We start from the raw sequence: 21,015 nt of genomic DNA on the forward strand, positions 1-21,015 counted from the left end.
TGATATTTCCCACTCATTTTTCCTCCTTTCCCCTTTATTCCCTTTCACTATTATTTATATTCCCCAAATGAATGAGACCATATAATGTTTGTCCTTCTCCGATTGACTTACTTCACTCAGCATAATACCCTCCAGTTCCATCCACGTGGAGGCAAATGGTGGGTATTTGTCGTTTCTAATGGCTGAGGAATATTCCATTGTATACATAGACCACATCTTTATCCATCGTCTTTCGATGGACACCGAGGCTCCTTCCACAGTGTGGCTCTTGTGGACATTGCTGTTAGAAACATTGGGGTGCAGGTGTCCCGGCGTTTCACTGCATCTGTATCTTTGGGGTAAATCTCCAGCAGTGCAATTGCTTTTCATAGCTTATAGCTCATTTCTCTTTAGCACTGGATAATATTCCATTATTTGGGTGGACCATAGTGCATTTACGCATTCACCTATTAAAAGATTATCTTGGTTTTGGCCATTTTGAATAAATCTGTTATAAACTTCCAGGTGCAGATTCAGTTCACTTGGGTAGATCCCAAGGAGCATGGCCGTTGGCACATATGAGAAGAGTACAGTTAGCCTTGTAAGAAACTTCCAGGCCATCTCGCAAAGCAGCTGCACTATTTTGCATTCTCACAGGCAGTGAACAAGAGCTCCTGTTGCCCCATCCTTGTGGACCCTTGGTGTTGTCAGCGTTCTGGATTTTGGACATTGTAATGGGTGTGCAATGGTATCTTACTTTTATTTTAAATTTCAATTCTCAAAAGACAACTAATGTTGAACGTCATTTCCTATGCTCTTTGCCATCCTTCCATCCTCTTTGGTGAGGTGCCTGTTAAGGTCTTTTGATTACGTTGATTTTTTTTCTTATTGCTGAATTTTAAGCGCCTTTTGAGTGTTGTGGATACAGGCCCTTTAAGCCCTGTGGGGCTGTTTTGGGGTTCCAGGGACTCTTGAAGGGGCATTAGTAATTATTGATTCAGTTTCTTTGATGAACATAGGCTTGTTCATATTATTTATTTCTTCTTTTATTTTAATTAATTAATTAATTTATTTATGATAGTCACAGAGAGAGAGAGAGAGAGAGAGGCAGAGACACAGGCAGAGGGAGAAGCAGGCTCCATGCACCGGGAGCCCGACGTGGGATTCGATCCCGGGTCTCCAGGATCACGCCCTGGGCCAAAGGCAGGCACTAAACTGCTGCGCCACCCAGGGATCCCTATTTATTTCTTCTTATATGATTTTGGTAGTTTGTATATTTTAAGGAATTAATCTGTTTCATCTAAGTTGTCAAATCTGTGGACACAACGTTACTCAAAGTATTCCTATGTTATCCTTTTAACATATGTGGGATATATTAGTATATATAGTATATAGTTGGCTGTTTTGTCTCCTCTCTGAGGTCAGGTTAGCCTGGACAGAGGAATGCCAGTGTTACTGATCTCTGCAATGAACTAGTGTTTGATTCTGCTAGTCATGTCTATTATTTTCTCGTTTTCAGTTCCATTAACTTCTGCTCTCATTTGTATTATTCCTCTTTTTCTGCTTAATTTGCATTTAAATTATTTTTCTCTTTGAGTTTCCAAAGTTATCAGACTTTTTTTTTTCTGTAAAGCATGCATTCAATGCTACGAAATCCCTCTAAGCACTGTCTCTCTGCATCTCACACATTTTCATTAGTTGTATTTTCATTTAGTTAAAAGTACTTGTATAAATAGTGGTTTTGTCTATTTCTCCTTGAGAAATATTGGATTTTGACTCATGTACTTTTTTTTTTCCCCTCACATGCTTTGACACCATTTTGATGTGTACAAATTTAAGACCACCATGTCTTTTGGGGAGAATTGATCCCCTTTACCATTACATACACCTTGTGTTCCTTGTTAATTTTTCCTGTTCTAAGTCTTCTTTGTTTGAGACACCTGGGTTGCTCAGCGATTGGGCGGCTGCCTTTGGCTCAGGTTGTGATCCCAAGGTCCAGGATTGAGTCCCACATTGGGCTCCTGCATGGAGCCTGCTTCTCTCTCTGTCTGTGTCTCTGCCTCTCTTTTTCTGTGTATCTCTCATGGATAAATAAATAAATATTTGAAAAAAATTTTTTGGTTGTTTGAAATCTATATAGCTACCAGCCTATAACTTCTTTTGGTTGGAGTTAGTGTGCTGTATCTTTTCCCACTCCCCTTTCTTTTAATCTATCTGAGATTTTTATATTTAAAATGCATTTCTGGGGGGGACCTGGGTGGCTCAGATGGTTAAGCATCTGCCTTCTCCCAGGTCATGGTCCAGGATCCTGGAATTGAGTCCCGAGTTGAGCTCCCTGCTCAGTGGGGAGTCTGCTTCTCTCTCTCCCTCTGACCCTACCCCCCCATGTTTGCTCTCTGTCTCTCTCTCTCTCAAATCTTTTAAAAAAATAAAATACATTGCCTATAGACAACATACAATTGAACCTTGTTTTTCTTACACTGGCCATCTCTGTCTTTTTACTTGGTACATTCAGACCATTTACATTTAAGGCAATTACTGATATTCAGATAATATCCGCAGTATTGGAAGCTGTTTTCTTTGTTTCTTCTTTTCCTCTATTTTTCTGTCATCTCTGATTTTAATTTACTCTGCTTTGGCAGACTTTAGCTGCTGTTTTCGGTGAGGCCCTAAAGGAAAATGAGAAGAGATGCCTGGGGGCCAGGAAATGTGTGTGCTCTTCCAGCTGGGAGCAACCTGACAGTATGGCCATCCAGGGAAACAGAGTGGAAAACAGTGTGGAATCAAGTCACTGATTAGTCTGACCCCGGGAGCAATACTACAGGAGCAAAAAGCTTGTTCACTGCATGATGATGGCCATGACAGCACTATCCACAACACAGGAAAACTGTCAGAAAACTCTTTCATAAATTATCTGATAACAAATAGTACCCATTATCAAGAAGAAATTTCAAAAGTAGTCACAGCTGGTGCCTAGCACAGTATCTTCTATACCAAAAGTGCTCAATATGTTTGATGAGTGGCCAAGAGGCTCATAACTCAGTGCCAAGTTTCAAGAATAATGTTACCGTGGGGGGGAGGGGGCACTTGGTACCTTACAAAATGAGAGTGTATAAGCTTACTTTTATTTTGGTGAAACATTCATAATTTTTTCCCTGCATTTTGTTCAAAAAGCACTTGAATAAAAACCAGAAAGTTGCTCAAATGTAGGTCATGTCCTTTGCCTATGATGTAGTTAACTAGAAACCCAAAATACAGTATCACTACCAAAAATAAACCTATGCACATGTAAATAATAAGAAAAAATATTGCAAGTTTTGGAATCAATGAGGATCACAAATCTGAAATTAAAAATTATTTAAAAATAAAAACAATTTAAAAAGTTGGATGGACCAAAATCCATTACATGTGTCCAAGCCCATGTAAACTTTTAGCTAATTATGTATCAACTAGGAGCTATTGAGATTGAATAAACCAAGCATTTTTCTTAAGAAATAAGAAAATTGGCAAATAAGTAAAACAAAGGAATGCAGTATGAAATACTTAAAAAATTGTTACAATAAATTAAAACCATCTCAGATAAAGATTCTATTCATGAAACAAAAATGTAGTTCTGTCACACAAAATATATTAAAACTCATGCAAAACCTAATTACGAAAAATAGGAGAAAAGATCTGTGTATATAATTGTCATTTTATTTTATTTTATTTTATTTTTATAATTGTCATTTTAAAAGTTCATGAAAAATTCAAGATACAGTAAAAAATAGAAAGGAATATCATATACAATTAACATTGAGCAAGAGAAAAAAAGAGAACATTTGAATAAATGAATAAAACGGACAAAACTTTGTCATTAAAAATGCCCAGGACCAGATATTTTACGAGTGTGTTTTAGTAATCTAGCATTCTTGTGTTATTCATAAAGTTCCCTGGCATGGAGGATGTTTGAAAAACTCCAGGCTTGTTTTACAAAGTGGGACAAAGCCGGCTTCATGACCACGGAGCAGGATAAGAGAGAGGGGAGTGTGGGAGGGGGAGAGGAGGGGGAGGAGGGGAAGGAGGGAAGGGGAGGAGGAGGAGAGGGGTGAGTGGAAGGAAATTACTTGGTGGCTTTCATTATGAATCCAGAGGCCAGAATCCTAAGAGACTCACTACTGCAGTTGCTCATCATGGAATTTAGTGTAATGGATAGAAATACAATAAACAAACAGTATTTTCTTCTACAAACAAGTTTGAAATATTTGGCAAATTTTAAAAATTGTGGTTGACCCATATAATAGACATGAAGCCGTTCAATGGAATTTGCTACATACGTGTATACTCACAAACGCAAAAATGATTTTCCTTATAAATTTTTACTTGCAAAATGCACGTTGAAGAGCGACGTATCTATAATATGATCACGTTATTAAGAACAATAGCATAGGGAGGAACAAGTTTACTTTCTGCATGTTTGCACGTGTCAGCAGATATATGCAAACCATGCAAACTGTGTGTGTGGTTTGGAGGATGTACCCCAAACTACAAGCAGCAGTTAATCTGAGGGTTGAGGGTTGGAGATGACAAGAGAGATTGTTCACATGCTGGGTTTCATAATTATGTACACTTAGAAGAATTGTGGTATTTACTTTTTATCTTATGTTTTATTTTTCAAACGTCTTAAATTTAAAATCGAATGCTCAATTTTATCACAAACGCAAATTTACTGTGAAAACGTAAAAATAATTGTCCACGACAACAGGGAATAAGACATATCATTTGAAACACAGTGAGCATTTAGAAACAGAAGTTATTTTTATCAATTTTCTACTGACCAGTTTTATTATTTTGCATTTCTCTAAATACAAAATGAAATGGAGAAATAAAAAAGGCTTGGGTTATATAAAACCGTCTTAGAAACGTAAAGTGATTTGTGTTCAGAGGTGGAGAACAGTGCTACATGTAAATGTGGTGCTTCTTTAAAAATATCCACTTAAGGGAGAAGAGAATTTATTTTCTTTTTCTCTCACTTATTAAGATTACAATTGTGGAAAATTTAAAAATATTATTCAAGTTGTACCATCCAAAATAACTGTTCTTAGAACCCAAGTGTGCTAAATTCTGTTCCTTCTTTGAGGGCTAATCCCTCCTACCCCATGGCCTTAGGACATTGCCGATCTTCCAAGAAAACACACACAGCCAGAGTGTTGCTGTTAGCAGTATTGCTGCTCTAATAGTAAGTAACAAATCTTTTTTGTCGCTTCAAGTGATCATGTTGCATTTACCCAAAAGCTGTCCTTGATGGTCTTACTCAAGGAGGCCTCGGAGCTTCTGGCTGCAGGTGTACAATAGCCCGTTCACATGTCAGAGGAGTTGTTAGAGAGTCCTGGAGGTTTGCCTGTATCCATAAAGGGAATATTTATGGTCTTATGGGGTAACCTCAAGTCATGGGATAACGTTCCTTCCTGTATGTCAGTCCTCTCTTCTGGCTCTAATTTCTGGCTCTTTAGGAAGTGTATCCTTTAGATGTTGATTTACTGAGGACCTGTTGGTGATAAATGCTATGATGTATTTGAAAAGTTGCCATGGTTTTAAAATTTAATCTTTCTGGGGAGAAAATTGGAGATTACCAGTTATCATCTCCTAGTTTCTCAACAATATTTAAAGTAGAAAGTAGAAACTTGGAATGATAGAGATGCATCTACCATACGGCTACTACTAATTTTGCAATCGGTGTAGTTGTTCCTCTGTTGGCATGTTTGTTTTCTCTTTCACTGTTTTTAAGACTTTTTTTCGGCTTTGATGTAGTGTAATTGACAAATAAAATTATAATATAATGTGTACATGATAATTTCATATGTATATGCGTTGCAAAAGGATTCCTGGCATCAAGGGAATACATTGATCATTTCACCGGCTTTTCCCTTTTCTCTTTTTTGGTAAGAACACTTAAATTCTACTCTCCTAGCAAATTTTAAATGTACAATACAGTGTATAGACACAGCTACATGCTAATACCTTACTTCTCTTATCACTGCGTGTGTGCCCACCTACCCCCAGCGCCCCACACCGGCCCTGGCAACCACCTTCCTCTGTGTTTCTATGATTCAGTCTTGGCAGGTTCTGCTTCGAGGAATTTATCCGTGACTTCTGGGTTAAATCATTTGCCAGCATATAATTAATTGTTCATAGTAGTTTCTTATGATCCTTAGTATTTCTTCTCATCAGTTGTAGTATCTCCTCTTCATTTTATTTTATTTTTATTTTTTTGTTGAAAAGTCTTTTATTTTTTTCTTTTTTTTATAATAAATTATTTTTTATTGGTGTCCTCTTCATTTCTGATTTTATTTGAGTCTTTCCTGTTTTCCTAGTCTAGTTAAAGATTTGTCGGTTTAAAAAAACAAACAAACCTCTGTTTCATTGATCTTTTTCTATTTTTTTCTGTTCATTCATTCCTTTGATCTTTGTCATTGCTTCTTTCTGCTAACTTTGGACTCAGTTTGTTCTTTTTCTAGTTCATTGAGGTGGAAAGTGAGATTGTTTATTTGAGATCTTTCTTTTTTTCTTCATGTAGGTGTTTATTGCTATAAGTTTCCCTCTTAGAATTGATTTTGCTTCATCTCATAAGTTCTAGCGTGTTATGTCTCCACTTTGTAATAAGCACTTATAACACAAATCCAGAAGAATCAGTTAAAGAGACTTGTACTCTTCCCTAAAAGAAATTTGGAGATTTCTGCATGTGTAGTATATAGGAATGTTATAATCAATGCTATAAAATAATCCTTCTCAGAGCGGGAATTTGGCTTATTCCTCAGAATAACAGTATCTTTGCCTGAAGGATGAATGGTGATGAATGGCAACACTAAATGTGGCAACATTATGGCAACACTAAAGTAGGTTTTCTCACCTATACACATTTTACACATTTTCATATGAACAGTAGACATTCTCACATAGTAGGTGCAAACGAAGACATTTTCTCTGCTATTACAAAAATGTGATAAAGCTTACTAATAGAATTAAATCAACTTCATTTGATATATTATCCTTTTTTACTTATTGTAAGATTGCCTTGTCAAGGGTTTTTCTTTGTAGTTTTTGCATCAAAGTGAGGTAGTCATGATTTTCCTATCTTTTGTTGGAGTAGTCAGATTTTTATATCAAGGATAAAGCTCAAAAGATAAAAGAAAGAACTGGGAATTATTCCCTTCTTATCTATTTTCTTGAAAAATTTAAGTAGAATTCAACATATTTATTCCTCAAGTATTTAAAAACATTTCTACTGGATTTTTTTTTTTTTTTTTTTTTTTTGGCCAAGATGATTTCTACTATAAAGTCTCTTTCCTTCAAACCTAAAAGATTATTCCAATTTTCTATTTTTCTTGGATCAGCTTTGCTAAGTTGTGTTTCTTTAATAATTTTCCATTTCTATCAAAACTGATAAATATATTGGGATAATATATGATTCTACAACCTTATGACATAGGTCCTAGGTCATATGGCCTATAACTCCAGTCTCTAGAACTTCTTTGGCTCTGGTTTTGTTTTTTCCTGCTAGTTATTGATTGATAGTCTTGTGTCTCCTCATTTATCTTGCCATTTTTATTGCCCAAATCATTATTGAATATAAAAAGCTATAAAAATAATTTGGATTCTAGGATAATGGTTTATTCATTTAGAGAAAGTTGATATCTGCATCTGGCACATGGAGAGGGATAGAAACAGTGTTGAATCACCTTAAAACCATTTCCAAGGATTGAGAGTATTTGAAACTGGGCTTTGTTCCTTATGAGACTCAGCCACAGCTCACTGGCCCTCACACATCAGGTTCAGTCCTCTGGGGTATCCTCCCAAGGCTGCTGGGTTGGACGTAGATCCTGAAATCCTGATTTTGTCTCCATGGCCTCCGGAGTCTTTCCCATGCTCTCCTCCGTTTCTTGGTCTCTCAGATCCTTTCAGAACCAGCCAATACTCCAAGTACTGTGGGGCCTCTGGCTTCCCCCAGCATCTGGCCACATAATCCATCTCTGCCTCAGCAGACTCTCCAAGACATTGAGATTTTCCCTGGTCATTGTCATTCGCCTTTGCCAGTGGTCACAGTGGGAGGGCTGGTCCAAATTGCCAAGTCTCCAATGAAGAGAATCAGAAGACCAGGAATAAAATTTCATGGGCTATGAAAACACTTGATAAAGTTAAGTGACTTAGATTAAAGAATATTTCCTTGGTGCAAATTTAATACATATAAATATTTTTACATACTTCGAAAGTTTAACAATATTCAGAAAATTAATTGGTATAGCCACCCGTAAACTTCACAACAATTCAAAAATCAAGGCAAAAATATTAAAAAGTAGGAATAAATACTTAAAAAGATGAAGACAGATTCTAATTCCTTCAACCAGTTAGCATGGGTTGTTCTAGGTCCTTACAACTCATATGATATATTCAATTCATAGTCCTGCTCGGTCCCACCCTTGGCCACTTTGCTCTTTCTGAGACACTTTTGCACTTGGATCCCAGGATGCCACGTTCCTATTTTCCTTCCCCAGGTCACTCCTTTTCAGTCCAAACTGGCTCCCTCTCCTCCTCCACCTCTGAAGACTGGGATTCTCTGGTCTCAGACTCTCGGCCCCTTGCTCTTCAATCTGCCCTTCCTGATTGGCTTCACTTACCTCCTTGCTTGACGTGCCACCTCTAGCTAAGTTCCTCCACATTCTCTAATCCCTCCTATGAGTCTCAAAGCTAGAAATTTGCTTAGAGGTAGACATTCTCCCCCACAAGGTCAACCAACCTGCCATGTTGATCCTACCTGAAACACAGGACACTGGGCCACAGTGATTAGACTCACCGACTTAGAAGCGAGGTTCTGGGTTCAAATCTTGTATGTCACTGAGTAGACTTGGGGCCATTATACTCAACTCCTCTGCGTCTCTCTGTCTGCAAAATGGAGGGATTGATGACAGCACAAAACTCACAGACATTTTGAAAGGAGTAAGCAAATTAATATGCATAAGTCACTTTAAATAGTTCCTTGTCTGTGCTAAGAATCACACCGTATTTTGCTATTATTATAATTATTATTATTATTGTCAATAATTTCATTATCATCTCACCATTTGCTTGGGATGAGACTTTTTATTTGGGGGGGGGGGATGGGATGAGACTTTAGAGTTACTTGGTACCACTCTCCCTGAGGTATTCAAGCCATGAAGACAGCTTTCAACACATATGCCTGATTTGCCCATTTGGAGCACCTGCACCTCGCTGTCCATCATCTGAGGACAACTGGACAACTGCCCCAGGTCCTCACTGTGAGCATCCCTGCTCCTCTCCCTGCCCTCCTGCGTTCTGTGCTGCACCCACATGCCATAGTAACCGCGTACAAATGTCAGACTTTTCTAAACTTTCCCACCACACCAGGAATACAATCTGGTGTCTTCGCCAAGGTGGGTGGGGCTCACAGGCCTGGCTCTGGCACCCCGTCCACCCTGTCCCACCATCTGTCCGGTTCCCAGACTCTCAGTTCTGGTGGGGGGCCTCTATTGGGCCTGAGGTCTTTGCACTGCTGTCCCTTCCCAGGCGTGTTCTTCCCTCGATCATCACCAGAACTTCTGGGCTCTGTGTGAGTGGCACCTGCCTCTTCAGGAAGGTCTTCCCTGACACGCTATATGGAACTTCTACCCTACCGTACATTGTACCATTTCATTTGTTTGGTGGTTGTTTACTTTACTATTATTTATTGTCTATCGTCCCCACTGGAAGGCAGTTTGTGCAAGAGGAGGGTCATCGTCGGTCATGATGCCCCAGGACACGACGTGGTAGGCTCTCAATAAATATATTTTGGATCTAAAAAGGTCTAAAAGGTAAGTTGTGGTTATTTATTTTTTCCAAAAATCATAGAAAGTAGATCATCCTACCCACATGTTAATGAGCTAAAATCCAATGGGTGACTGGCGCAGGGACACACAGTTGGTAAATGATGGAATCAGACTGATTATAAATACAAATTTTTATATTTATATTAAATATATTAAAAATAGTGAAAGGGAATAAAGGGGAAAGGAGGAAAAATGAGTGGGAAATATCAGAAAGGGAGACAGAACATGAAAGTCTCTTAGCTCTGGGAAACGAACTAGGGGTGGTGGAAGGGGAGGAGGGCAGGGAGTGGGGGTGACTGGGTGACGGGCACTGAGGGGGGCACTTGACGGGATGAGCACTGGGTGTTATTCTATACGTTGGCAAATTGAACAGGAATAAAAAATAAATAAATAAAAATAAATACAAATCTTTTTGTCTTTTTACCATTCTACCACCCACTCCAAGCGATGTTCCCTCTTGAAGGTTGGGTAGGATGTAGATTTGTGGAAATAAGCTTGGGATGACCAGAATAAAGATAAAGAACTTTCTGAATTCACAAAAATATTTCCTCATCCACAGGGAAAAAATGGAATTTATTTAACTGACTTTTGTATAATGCATATTACATACACTCTCAAGCACTTCCAAACGCTAACTCACTTAGCCCTTGTGATAAACACATGAGCTTAGTATCATTTTGCTGACCAGGAAACAACATGTGTTACCTTAGCACCTCACTCGGGTACCCGGGGTGGTCCCCTCCAGTGGCACAGACCCCCTCAGTGTCCTCAGGTGAGGACACATAGAGGGTATGACCCCAATAAGAGAGACTTTCTTACTTTAGAAAACTCAAAGTTCACTTCGAAGAGCAAATGCAAAGCAAGGAAATGCATTAACATTAGTCTTTATAAAGCTCTATCTAAAAGAAAATCAGTAAGGGGAAATGATCCATATTTGAACTCAGCTGGGTCTTCTTTGCAAACAAGGTATGTACCCAACTCTGTTTCCCCTGTTACCAAGCCCAGGGTGGGGACAGTCCCAGGATACGCCAACCCCACAAGCCCAGAGAGGAGTCGAGTCGAGTCAATTCAGTGCTGAATCAGGCACATGGCTACACGCTAGAGAGAAAATTGTAAAGAAATCCAGCGTAAACTCCACCCCTTGGGAACGCACATGATAGCGAGCCTGGTAGTTATGCACACAACTGGCCTGGGCCCAAGGATTTGATGTTCGTCATATGTGGAAGTGCAAGCGAAATTTTACACATGGAAACACAGGAAAATGCATCAGCACAAACTGGAAACTGAGGCCATGCCTTGTATCTTGGAGGAGCAGCTTGGATGTGGAGGCTGCACGGAAGTGACACCAGAGCCAGGATGGAAGGCTGTGTGATTGGTTTACCTGCCACGTGAGAAGGAACTCCATCCGCGACGTTGGCCCGAGAGCAGCGCCCTGTCACGGCCCGGCCTTCCTAGGCCATCAGTCACCTGTCCCCTCCGCAGTCCCCACCTCACTGGGCTTTATGTGGTGCCAGAACAAGCGCACTTCAACACGATAACCTCCTACTTTTATTGAAATGTGACGTCAACAATCCAGTGACACTGAAATCTTCCCTGAATCTCCGTGTTCGGGTTCTCTTTCTGTAATCTACAGTCATTTGACATCACAGGACACCCAGATTATTTATATGGACAAGGAGGGGAAAAACATAAAGATCTTCGTGTTTGATGTACCTACATATTCCATCTTAGTGTCATAACTTTTTTCTTTTGTTCTTTTTTGATCTTATTTTCTTTAAATTTGATTAATTAACATATCATGTATCATTAGTTGCAGATGGAGAGGTCAGTGATTCAGTGGTTGGGTGCTCATTCCATTTGCTGTCCTAACCTTTTAACCGGAGCCTCATATACCCCGTAAGTGTAGAGTCAAGGGGCCGCTGGGACATTGTCGCCCACCGTCTACATCAGGACATAAAGGGCAGTTAACACAGGCCTTACAGCCAGGCCATGCAATGATGCAAAATACTATAAAGTCAGATTTGCAAAGATTCTAGTGGCTGGAAGAAGGGAGAAAGCACTGGGCACTTCAGAGGGTGAAGCATGATGCCTGCCTTGGGGTCTCCGGGGACCACTGGGCCCCATGCAAATGGTGGTTCAGGGAGGAGGTTGGGGGGCCACAGGGTCACGACGTTATCTCAGAAATGGAAATACCCGGAAAGCTCTGGATAAACATCCGAACTGAGCTTCGGCAGGTTGAACTGAACATAAGTGTGTGATAAATACCCAAGGATGGGATGCTCTGTCCTGCCAGCCGTGCTTGATGCGCTGGCGTGGGGTCCTCCACAGGTGGGGAGAGGAGACTCTGGATGCTGAGGGGGTCTGGGAAACACTTTAGACAATGCATCAGCAAGGGCCTGGCATGAAGGAGACAAGGCTGGGTGGGAGGTGGGAGCCGCCCTCCCGAGAAGGGGCTTGAGGGTGCCACAGCAGGGAGTCAACGCACAGCGTGTTCTGTCAATGGGAACGCTTCCGCTCTCAACACAGACTTTGTAAAAGAATGGGGTGCGGGTAGGACTGGAGCAGGGTCTCAGGAGCGCTGGCCACACACTGGGGTTTTCCACACTGAGGTGGCGATGGCCTCTGGGGTGGGTTTGCAGCCCCGCTGCACGTAGGCCTTAGCTCTGGCTTGGGGCCATAAAGCCGGTCACCTTACCCGCCCATTGTCTTAGACCCCCAACAGCCTCCCAAGCCTCCTCTTCTTGCTGGAAACACCAATCATCTCCTTCAAAGGGATGGCTTGATTTTGCTAGATTATCTTCGGCATTAGTCAGCTTTATAAACTTAATAGTCCATTTATTATCTTGCATTTTGTGTTTGTTTTAAGCACATAAGGGTCAAGCACTCAACTGCATTTTTTTGACTTTGGGGCCATATCATGTGAAATCACAGATACCCGGTGTGGTTGGGTAAATGTTTGCCTTCCAGAGTCAGCCTAAACTAAGTGAAAACAACAGTCCTAAATATTTTCTTTGCAGAATGATCATGATGGCTCTCTCGCCCGAAGTCTTAATCCTAATCTTAAATATTTGCTGTCCTAAATTAAGGAAAGCTATGTCTGTAATCTTATTATCTGTTTTTCTAAATACTCATCATAAATGCCAAAGGGTAATTCTTCCTAGAAAAATCAATCTTTTTTGTGATAACACACAATGTGTTTTTAATTAATGCAGTTGCTGGATGCTGGCAGACGAGAAGCATCTTATCGTCACGTGCTGGGGGAATTCATGCAGGGTCCTGTCTGTGCATGTCAAGCCCTGGAGCCAAAGAAAAACCTTCTGTCATTAATTCTCTGTTTAAATAGCCTATTTATTAAGAACGCAGCCATCAGTCATGCTGGATAAGCATATCAAGATATAACGAGACGCCAGGAGTTGATGAAACACTTTGGCGGGGGCAATGACCAGTTTTGTTGTAAGAACTTGTGGTTCATCTCCAGTGTGGAGGGAAAAGAAGCCATTTGAGATTGCTCAATATTTTTGGGCAAAATGCAACTGTCATCTGAATCCAGAGATAGAAAAGAAGGTTTTTTTGTTGTTGTTGTTTTGTTTTGTTTTGTTTTTGTTTATTTGGTTTCTGTTTGCTTTGTTTTCAAGCTGCAAAGTGGTCTCTCGGTTGGAGAGCAGCGAGAGGGTCTTGGTTCGGTCACTTGTCCTTTTTCGTGGCTGATCCCTGGTACAAGTCACCTGGCCTCTCCTGAACTCTGCAAAACGAGGCCACAAACACCCATTCATGGTGGACACGTGAGGCCAAGTGTTAGAAGCACATTATGCATGATAAGGGCATTGCTATTCTTTCTTAAATCGATCAACATCTTTTACCCTTCCAGAAAACAGCATTCCTAAATGTTCATGAAAAGAAAGTTATCAGATTAGCCTTCATTGTTTCAGTTTCCAGATTTCAGGTTTTAGTGTAGAAGCCTGGTCAACAAAGCCTCCTTTCTTTTTTTTTTTTTTTTCTCCCCGCCCCGGAGAGTCGCCAAAATAAAATGTAGGCATGAAATGCAGGGAATTTTTTGATAATGGAGCAGAGAGATATTTATTGTTACAGAAAGCACTTCCTGAAAACATTTATAACCACGGAGCCAATAAAATGACAGGTTCAGAGATAAGGACACTGGAAGGAAACAGACCATTGCAACACGCGGCCAACTCCCTGCCACCATCCCTCCTTGTGTTCCTGAGCATAAATTTTACATGAGCATAACGAGTCAGAATAAAAGTTCCCTGTTGTTACTTACACAACAGTGACCAATTATAGGGAGGAGAACTCAAACTAATTGTTTTTAATTATGTCAATACGGCTTGGTTTGACTTGCCTCTACGATGGGATCATGTCAAAGCCGTCTCCTTCACGGTCTAAAGGATGAGACAGCTTCTGAATTATAAGATGCTGGGCTGAGCGTCCAATCCAGGGCAACACCTTTATAGGATGGACATGGGCAACTTCTGTAGAAAACGTACCTACAGAGAGATGACAATAGCACAAGGGTCCTCTATCATAAAAGCAACATCGACAGACGAAGGGATTTGTGAAGACACTTGAGGAGCTTGCAGAGATGCCAACGGATGGCCCCAGTGCTCGTGCTCACGGTCTCGGGCACAGCCTGGGGAGCAGTGACCTCTGGCGGATCCCCACTTCATTTCTGGGACGAGGCTTTTGAATCACCAACCTCGCTGCAAATGTTTCATAAACTGTCACTTTGCCCTACCGCGGTGACTCTGCAGGGCCCACGTGACCATCCCCGGGCCACCGTTCGCAGCCCAGATGACACCCAGTGAAGTCCCCTGAGTGCCCTCTTGCCTCCATGTACTCTCTCCCTTTCCAGTGAATTCCACGCCAGCGGAATCTAAAGCATCCTCCCTTTTATCCGCCCCAGATCTCTGGGCAGGACTTGCGTTGCTCAAGCTGGCCAACGTGACGTGGATTAAATGACAGAAATGCTGGGCTCTTGAGGCACACCGCTGGGTATGTCTTGCAGGGTGAGCAAAAGGCAATGCCAACGGAACTCGCCGTTCAGGGTAGGGAAACCGGACTTGGGGTCCACCGGGGTGTTACTCTTTCAGAGTGAGGAGTCTACTCACACTGATGGACCAAAGGAGAAGAGATGGGAGGCCAGTCATGGGTACTCAGCAGCTGGTGAAGGTTCTTGTGAACGTTGTATAGAAGGAAAATAACTTTCCGGTCTAGGGCTGTAGAGACCGGCTCATTCTAATTAGACTAAAGGCGCAATGCAGCCCACACCGCACGCCCCAGGCCTGAGCACAGACATCCAGGGCCGGGTCTGCAGACGGTGACGGCAGCTAAGAGGGGAGGGACCCCAGTCTACTCTAGGACAGAGGCATTTATGAGGATGCTCAGAAATGTTGAGGAGAGACTCAGGACGTCATGTTAAAACTCTGCTAATTCTTATATTTTCTATTAATTAAAATGAGAAGGAATCCAATTGTCGGATGTCAGCAATTAGCGTTCCCATGACACGATGAGTTCCCATCACTGTCGACTAAGGGGCGTGTTGAGTACTGACACATCTGGCTCAAGAGCCCCACTGCTGCGCTTATTCATTCTTATGCTCATTCATTCGTTCAACCCAGACTTAGTGAGTTTGCCTGCCAGGCAATGCGTGGACGACAGGGGCGCCCAGAGGAAAGACAAAGGAGTGAAGCTGTCCACGTAGCGTGGGCTTCCATGCAGGGGAGGAAATGGACCACAGCTTTTGCGTTTCTTTTGTATTTTGTTGAAAGACTTGTCTTGCATGACGGTTCCCGTGTTCGGCCCTGTGATGTTTCGGGACCGGCCAAATCAGAGGAAACAGGAGTGGGGATTTGAGGACGTGTCTGGTAGGAGACCAGGTGACGCGTCCAGAGATCTGTCCCACCTGACGCCCCTCTTTGGATGCATGAATCCCAGGGGTGGCATTGAACGCTTTTGATGCCAGAGATCATCTCGCAGAGAGGCGTGGGGGCCTTGATAACCAGAGGACACGTTACCCAGGAAATCTCAAGAAAACACGCCGGCTTTGTGATCTCGGCATCACCCTGGAAGTCATGCCCACTCCCCAGGCCAGAAGCAGCAATCTTGTTTTCAGAGATGGGGATTGCCCGCATGCACGATCCGCTCTTCCTATCGTTCTACAGAAGTTCACTTGAAGGATCTCCTCAATCTAATTTCCTGGATCCAAATAAAAAGAGAAATGTAAAAAAAATAATAAATTAATTAAAAAAAAAAACTAGCAAAAAACAAGAAGATGAAGCAGAAAAAAAAAAAAAAAACAACCCTCAACCAACAAAACGAAAGACAACTTTGCGGAAATGTTACGTAATAATAGGTTAATAGTATCCTGATAGAAACATAAACATACCTCAATAGAGAGACCCGAGATGGTGTTATATAGCTTTGCTAAAAATAAGCTTCAGTGAAGAAAGAATCTGTATTTATAAACATTACTATTAACGTGGAAAAGGACAAAAAAAAAAAAAAAAAAAACCAACCAACTCAACAGTTCGCCCAAATAGCCAAGTAAACTTGGTATACATTTGATTTAGGGAAATAAATGAAGGGAAATGAATAATAAAATAAAACAAGAAATGTAAGAAGTAACCGAGCTGGGTGAAATGTGGTTTGCAGCGCAGGTGGGAGGCCGGCGTGGAGGGAGGGGGCGGGGAGGCTGGGCTGCAGGGAGGCTGCGATGCTGAGTGCCCAGAGATGGCTGGGGGGAGGGGGTGGGCAGACAGGCTGGGGGCCAACATGCCCCAAACTCACAGGAGGGCCGCAGGGTCTGTAGCTTTGTCCTGTTGTAACACACCAGCAGAGGTAAGGGACCTTGGGAGGAAGGCCGAGACCCCTAAATGCCTCGGGGCAAAGGGGGGGCTCCCAAGGGTTCCCTGGATGCAGGCTCCTGGCAAACACGCACCTGCCTCGAGCTTCCTACCAGCAGCGAGCGAAGGGGTTTTGCAAGTGTGGCCAAGGTGCCCTATCAGCCCACCCTAAGTGGGGGATCACCCGGGCGCTGGGTCCGCAGCTGGGCGCAGAGGGGACCTGCGGGTGTGCCCTGCGGCCTGCACAGAGCCTGCCGTGGGGACACCCAGCTTGGGGGGGTGCGTGCAGGGGCCTCCAGGAGCCAAGAGGTCCCGGGCGACGGGGACTTGACTCCTGAGTCCGTGGAAATGACCTCTGGTGGCAGTGAGCATGCCCATGAGGGGCCCCTGGTCCCAATGGGGAGCTCGCCCGGCAGGGGCGGCCCTGGGCCTCGGAGCGTCCCACCTCTGACCTACAGAAACTGTAGGGCCGAGTCCACAGGCCCCTTTGGAGCTGGCCAGAACCAGGCTGAGAAGCCCACTCAGCCCCAGAGCGCAGGTGTTCCTCACGCTGAAGGGAACCCCAGGGCCCAGGGCTGCAGCAGGAGCCGTGGGGAAGCGCCCCGGGCCCCCCCTCCCATGTCCTGGGTGTGCACTGCTCCTCCGCAGGGTGGTGTGCAGGGGAGGGGGGCACAGGGAAAGCTCACCTGAGTCACACAGCACGGGGCTCAGGGCGCCGGGGACTGACTACGGGGCCCTGAACCCGCCCCAAGCTCCTCAGCCCCTGCCCGCGGGGTGGCCCAGGGACCCAGGCGGCCTCCGAGCAGCCCCGTGGGGAGCAGTCAGAGGTCAGCGAGGGGAGCCCCCCGCTCTGCAGGCCCTTGGGTGCTCCCCGACTCTGGCTGGGCGGCTTGGGCAGCCCGGCATGTGTCACCGGCTCAGCTCCCGACCCTGGGGTACCGGGATCGAGTCCCTGTGGGGCTCCCCCTCGGCCTGCCCTGCCCTGCTCACTCCCTGCTCGCTCTCTCAAGGGAACAAATACACGCTTTACATAAAGAAGGCGCTTCCAGAGGCGCTGGGGGTAAACGGCTGAGCGGGAGGCCTCGCGGGAAGGGGCGACCGGACAGGGCTCGGGCCCTCCCCCAGCAGGCCTCCAACACAGGCTTGGCAAGGCTGCTGGGCTGGGCCAGCCCTGGCCCCCAGGGGCTGCCAGGAGGGACCCAGGGCCGCCGGGAGGGGACCCAGGGCCGCCAGGAGGGGACCCGGGGCCACCAGGAGGGACCCGAGGCCACCAGGCGGGGACCTAACACCACCAGGAGGGACGGACCCAGGACCACCAGGAGGAGACCCGGGACCACCAGGAGGGGACGTGGGGCCACCAGGAGGGACCTGAGGCCACCAGGAGGGGACCTAGCGCCACCAGGAGGACATCCGGGACCATCAGGAGGACACCCGGGGCCACCAGGAGGGACCCAGCGCCACCAGGAGGGGACCCAAAGCCATCAGGAGGGGACCCGGGGCCGCCCTTGCTGTCTGTCCCGAACGTCCTGTCTGTCCCGTCCTGTCTGTCCCGAACTGTCTGCCCTGTCTGTCCCTGTCTGTCCCGTCCTGTCTGTCCCGAACTGTCTGTCCCGAACGTCCTGTCCTCACTTGGCAGCCGCCAGGGTGGCCCTGACTGTGGGCCCCGGGGCGCCCTGAGGACACCCCACCCTCCGCCCCCCAGCAGCCCTGTGGCTCCCCCAGGGACTGGAAGGAAAGAAGGAGACCCTGGGGTCGGGATCTCCAGACGGCCGTTCCCGAGCGCTGCCTCGGCCAACGGCCGCACCTGCAGGTGCTGGGGGGCAACTGCAGGCAGATCCGCCGTGGGAGACCCCAGTGGGCTGGGGACCGGGGCACAGCCAAGAGTCATTAGAAAAGTGAGTATTTTCTTTTTTTATATATAAATTTATTTTTTATTGGTGTTCAATTTGCCAACATACAGAATAACACCCAGGGCTTGTTTTCATTTGTGCCTTATCTCGTTGCCGCCCCTCCCCGCACGCGGGCTGTCTGGGCCTTGGCCACGCAGCCCGCAGCTCGGGTCAGCCCCTCCTGCCCCCTTCGTTTGCTCTCTGTGGATTGAGCACAAGAGCCGTAAGGGTCTCAGAGACGCAACTTTAGGGTCGCACATCAGGGCCCCTGGCCAGCGCTCAGAGCTCTCTGTGTCTGTGTCCTTCTCTCACCAAAATCCACTTTAAGAAAAAAATTATATAATATGCATGTGTGTATGTGATGCTTCCTTGTAGCTGAACTCAGAATAGATTTCCGTCCGTCCTCCGTAGCGAGTCCCAGTGTCCAGGCTGCACGGGGTGCGGGAGGGTCCCCAGGCGGGGAGGGTCCCCAGGTCCCCCCGTGTGAACCCGACAGCCTGCTGCTGTGGCCCGGCAGCCTGGACTGGGGCCCTCGAGGCCTCCTGGGCCCTGTCCAGGAGCAGAGGGCGCCCTGTCCTAGGGACACGCTCAGGGGCGCTTCCTTCCACCGCGAGCGAGTGCACTCCCCCCATCCCAGAGGCCCGAAGTCCCAGATCCAGGCCCGGTGGGGGGGGCCGGTCCTCCCCGGGCCCTCCCGGGGTCATCCCTCCGTGAGGGGCTGTGTCCTGATGTCCCCTTCTGATGAGGACGCAGTCAACGGGATCCTATTCATGATCTCCCTTCATCTGTGGCCCCATCTCCAAACACAGCTATATGCTGAGGTGCTGGGAGTTCAGGTTTCAAAATCTGGGGGGCCCCGATTAAGCCCCAACTCGAGCATCAGTCAGCTTTGCTTATAGCACAGAGGGGACAACAACGACCAAGGACCACTTGCAACGGAGGAAAAGTGTTTTTCTCTTTGAAAAAATTGAAGCCAGCAAGCGCGGATCCCTAAGGGGAAGTATTAGACGCTGCAGGGCTCTTGACGCGGCCGACGGGGAGCAGGTGTGTTCCCTGCAGCGCCAAGGAAACCAGGGGGAGACGGCCCGGGCCCCCAGCCTCCGCAGCGGTGCTCACTGGCGGTGCCCTGTCCCCCAAGCACCTGCGGGTGGAGGGGGTGAGGCAGGGAGACCGGAGGAGGCTCCATGTCCCCGGGGCCTCGGGCTCGCAGGCCAGAGAGGACACACAGGGAGTGAGCGCGGAGGCGGGCGAGGGGCCCTGGGGGAAAGGTGTAAAGTGGCCCCTGAGGTCCTGGAGTGTCTGGAGGGGCCCGAGGGATCTGGGGTCCGGTGGAGAGCGGGTGTGGGGTCAGCAGGGGTGCACAGCATGGTCTCGCACCCTGAGCATCGGCCTGTGCCAGCGGAGAGCTGGGGCACCTGCTGCCCGCTGGGCTGCCCTGCCAGCCTGCGTGCAGGCCTGTGCGTGCCGAGGTGGGGTCTGGAGCCCCGTGCCCTCTGTGGGCCCCTGGCAGGCACCCAGACGCAGGGCTGGGCGGCGGGCTGCGGGCAGAGCAGGGGCATGGGTGGGAGCTGCAGTGCAGGGCTCGGCGGAGGCCAGGCGGCCTGCAGGAGGGGCGCTCCGCAGGCCCCCACGGGAGGCTGGCCCGTCTCAGGAGCCCTCAGGGACGTGCAGATGCAGACTGTGCCATGGCATGACTTTTAGAATTTTGGAAGCAAATTCAAATTAAAACATCAGGGTAGGCCAGCGGGACGGCTTTGTCAGCCCCACCGGGCACCTCTCTCCTGCTCCACGCGTCGGCCTTCAACACAAGGGCAAGTTCTGCTCTCCAGAGGGACCAACCGGGACGCCGCAGACGCGGCCACCAAGCCCAGGGCGACTCGTGCTCCTCATCAGGTCCACGCTGCTTTCTGACCAAGTCCTTTTCACCCTGAAGTTTGCACCCTAGGCTGACCGCAAGAGACTTCTCCTTCCGTGCTCGGCGCTGCCGAGCTTGGGGGCACCAGGCCCCCCTGGGCGCTGCCTCCCTCCTGGGAAAGACGCCTCAGGCCCCGCAGAGCTGGGCACAGTAGCTGGGGGTACTCTGTGCTCGTGGTTCCCGCGGACGGCACCAAGTCTCCTGGCCAAGTGTCGCTTGCTCCTGCAGGCCGTGCACCTGCTTCTCGGCTGCCACGGGCCATGCCGAGCGGCCTGCAGGGTCTGCAGGCAGGGTCACCCACCCCCAACACTGTCCCCACCAACAACCTGCTTCCAATATTCAGGTCTTTTCGGCTCCAGCGGCGAGGCCAGTTGCCAATGCCATTTCTACCCTTAGAAAAACGCGACTTCCTGCAGCTTTCTATTTCTCGGAAGGCTTTACCCATCTTATATACTAAAATTGAAATATTAAAGTTGTAGTATCAAAGTGACCGCAATGTTCTAATCTGTGCAAAT

This window comes from Canis lupus, chromosome 15 (genome assembly GCF_048164855.1).
Source record: "Canis lupus baileyi chromosome 15, mCanLup2.hap1, whole genome shotgun sequence".
In the NCBI taxonomy this organism is placed as follows: Eukaryota; Metazoa; Chordata; class Mammalia; order Carnivora; family Canidae; genus Canis; species Canis lupus.